This window comes from Alligator sinensis, unplaced genomic scaffold, assembly GCF_000455745.1.
Source record: "Alligator sinensis unplaced genomic scaffold, ASM45574v1 scaffold47_2, whole genome shotgun sequence".
NCBI classification, from domain to species: Eukaryota; Metazoa; Chordata; order Crocodylia; family Alligatoridae; genus Alligator; species Alligator sinensis.
This window is the reverse complement of record NW_005842150.1, coordinates 1,968,726-1,972,944: the sequence shown is the minus strand read 5'-3', so window position 1 is coordinate 1,972,944 and position 4,219 is coordinate 1,968,726.

Here is a 4,219-nt window from a genome sequence, read left to right as displayed (position 1 = left end):
TTTCTGCCTTCTCTATCCCGCCTGTACAGCCTATAGCCCCTAATGTTAACTGCCCAGTCATGGGATGAGTCCCACCATGTCTCTGTTAACATGGTTTGGTGGTCCACAGCTTCCCCTGCCTTCATCTTCCCCTCCCCCCGACGAGCCTAGTTTAAAGCCCGCCGGAGGAGATCTGCCAATCTAGAAGAAAACACACGCTTATCTTTGGGGGACAGGTGAAGCCCATCCCAACTGAGCATGTCCCTCGTCGTAATGTGCGGGTCGTTGTCCAGGAACGAAGCCGCCAGTTGGTCTCTCTAATGCAATTCTCATGCTGTCTTCCGCGTCCGCTCACTGGTAGGATGGAAGAGAATACCACCTGTGCACCAAACTCCCTCAGCACGCCACCCAGAGCATTGTAGTCCATCATCAGGTGATCGGGGGTTCTCCTGGCTGCATCATTAGTACCCACATGGACTAGGACCATGGGGTAGTAATCGGTGGCCTGAATCACTTCCGTCACGTCCTGAATCTTTGCTCCGGGCAGGCAGTAGACCTCTCATGTTGAGGGGTCCTGGCGACAGATGGGCCCTTCCGTACCTCTCAGGATAGAGTTGCCTATGACGATCACTCGTCGCCTCCTCCTCTGGGTCCGCTTGGATCTCTTGACCTGTTCGGAGTGTGGAGAATGTGGTGTTGCTTCCTGCCCAAGGGTTTCCTCCTCTCCTTCCATCTCCTGCAGGGTCGCCAGGGCCGTGTACCTGTTCTCCAGTCAGACTGGAGGAACTGGTACCAGTTCGCTGCGAGCAGCTCTGAACACAGTGATGTGTTGAAAGCATTGTTCTCTCCTTATGTCTTAAAAAGAAATCAAGATTCTTACTGGTACTAAAACAAGCATAATGTTAAAACTAAAAAAGCTATCAGGCAAGCCAAACCATGAAAAAACAAACAAACAAAAAAACCTCCTTGCAATACCCCAAATCACAGTGGATGGAAAAATCAGAGAATGACATGCCTCTTAGATTCATAGATGCTAGGGTCAGAAGGGACCTCAACAGATCATCAAGTCCAACCCCCTGCCTAGGCAGGAAAGGGTCAGATGACCCCAGCCAGATGCCAATCCAGCCTTCTCTTAAAGACCCCCAAGGTAGGGGAGAGCACCACCTCCCTTGGAAGTCCATTCCAGATTCTGCCCACCCTTACTGTGAAGAAGTTTTTTCCTGATATGTAGCCTAAATCTACTCTCTGAGAGTTTGTGACTATCGTTTGTTGTTACCCCAAGAGGAGCCCTGGTGAACAGAGCATCTCTGATCCCTTGCTGCGTCCCTAATGAATTTGTAGGTGGCCACAAGATCACCTCTCAGCCTTCTCTTGCGGAGGCTGAAGAGGTCCAGGTCCCTCAGTCTCTCCTCATAGGGCTTGTCCTGTAAGTCCCTAACCATATGAGTGGCCCTCCTCTGGACCCTCTTGAGTCTATCAACATCCTTCTTGAAGTACAGCACCCAAAACTGGACGCAGTACTCGAACTGCAATCTGACCAATGCTGCATGGAGGGGAAGTATTACCTCTTTGGTTCTATTTGTCATGCATCTGCTGATGCATGATAAAGCGCAGTTAGCTTTGCTGATGATTTCGTCACACTGACGACTCATGTTCATCTTGGAGTCCACTATGACTTCGAGATCCCTTTCCGCTTCTGTGCTGATGAGAGGGTCACTTCCCAGCCAGTAGGTGTGCTGGATATTTTTTCACCCTAGGTGCAGCGGTCTGCACTTGTCTTTGTTGTACTGCAACCTATTGTGCACTGCCCACTTTTCTAACCTGTCCAGGTCTGCCTGCAATCGTTCCCTACCCTCTGGAGTGTGCACTTCACCCCCCAATTTAGTATCGTCTGCAAACTTGGACAGAGTACACTTCACACCCACATCCAAGTCACTCATGAAGATATTGAAGAGTACAGGTCCAAGGATTGAACCCTGCGGGACCCCACTACCCACATCCTTCCAGGTCGATACCGACCCATCTACCACCACTCTCTGGGTGTGACCCCTAAGCCAATTTGCCACCCACTGGACTGTGTAAACATCTATGTCACAGCCTCTTAATTTATTTATGAGAATGGGATGAGATACCGTATCAAAGGCCTTGCTAAGTCTAAGAAAATGACATCCACCTCTACTCCTGTGTCTAAGTGTTTTGTAACGCTGTCATAAAATGAAACCAGATTGGTCAGGCATGATCTACCTGCTACAAATCCATGCTGGTTTTCCTGCTGCATTATTTTTCTTGCTGGACTCCCACAAATATGATCTTTCATAATCTTTTCAAAGACCTTTCCAAGGATGGAGGTGAGACTGACTGGCCTATAATTACTCGGATCCTCCTTCCTCCCCTTTTTAAAATAGGGACCACATAGGCCCTTTTCCAGTCCTCCGGGGCCTGACCCGAGCACCACGAGTGCTCAAACAGCCATGCCAGTGGTTCTGCTATGACAGCGACCAATTCCTTCAGTACCCTCAGATGCAGCTCATCCGGGCCTGCTGACTTGAACACATCCAGTCCATCCAAGTGACTTTGCACTAAGTCAGCGTCAACAGTTGGTAGGCTGGTGTCCCTCTGATGCTCACCTAAGAACCCATTAGGAGACTGATCTTGAGCCCTGTTCAGGAACACTCAGGCAAAAAACTCATTGAATAGCTAAGCCTTTTCCCTCTTCTTTGTCACTAATTGCTCTTTCTTGTTCAGTAGGGGTCCTATGCTGCCCTGTGCCTTCCTTGTACTCCCTACATCCCTAAAAAAAGACTTTTTTGTTGCCTTTAATTTGTGTTGCCAGCCTCAGCTCTTTAGTTGCTTTAGCCTTTCTAACTGCCTCCCTGCAAGTGCGAGCCAAGTAGGTATACTCCTTCTTGGTTGCTTTCCCTTGCTTCCGCAGCCTATATGACTTCTTTTTTGCCCTGAGGCTCCCCTGGATTTCTGTGTTTAGCTAAGGACGTTTTTGGCTCCTTTCCCCCTTTTCCCTCGTACTGGGATCATCTCCCTCTGTGGCCAAAGGATCGCTTCCTTTAGGAACGACCACACTTCCTGGACTCCCATCTTGCCAATACTCTTATCCTGCAGTGCGTCATTGACTAGACTCCTAAGCACTGAAGTTAGTCTTCCTAAAGTCAAGCACTTCTACCCTTCTAGTTATGTTACCCACCCTGCGCTGTATGGTGAATTTGATTGATTGGTGGTCACCGCCCCCAAGGTGACTGCAAATCTGCAGCTCACCTACCAGGTCCTCCCCTGTAGCCAACACCAAGTCCAGTAAGGCATTCCCCCTAGTGGGACTGTATACCTTCTGCGTTAGGTGAAGGTCCTGCATGCAGGTTAAGAACCTACATGAACGGTTGGATTTGGCAGACTGCTCCTCCCAGCAGATGTCAGGGTAGTTTAGGTCCCCCATGACAAACACATCCCTAGACTGTACAGCCTCTGAGAGCTGCCTCAGGAATTCCAAGTCTAGCTTTTCCTCTTGGTGTGGTGGTCTGTAGCAGACCCACACCACCAAGTCCCTTTCCCTTCTACTTCCATGTATTCTAACCCACAGTGCCTCAACTTTTTCCTCCTCTGATCCCATTTTGATTACAGAAGATGTATAATGCTCCTTTACATAGAGAGCAACCCCTCCCCCTTTCCTCCCTACTCTGTCCCTTCTATACGACCTGTAGCCCTCAATGTGTACTGCCTAGTCATGGGTAGGGTCCCACCAGGTTTCTGTTATCCCCACTAAATCAAAGTTATTACCTGCAAGCAGAAGTGCAAGTTCTTCTTGCTCCTAGTGTTGCCCTGAGGGGTCAGACCAACGCTCAGGATCTCAATATTGCACTGTTAGACAGGAGGGTGTGGTGTACAATTGCACGTGCACACACAAAAATCAATTAAGCACACATACACTCACTAAGTGCATACACCCCTACTAGGCATACACACTCACACTAGCAGCTCAGATACACACATGTTCAAAATAATTTGTCTAGGTTCACGCACACCTATCACCAGTTTAAGTCCATACATGCTACACACACCAAATTTAGACAGAATCAGTTACCAGTTACCAACACCTGCACATCCAATACACATATGTGGATTACTAATTCATATATCCCATACACACACAATGATATCTATATCTATATATATATCTACGTAGATATATGTGTGTGTGTGTGTATTCATTAATTTACACACATACCACCCA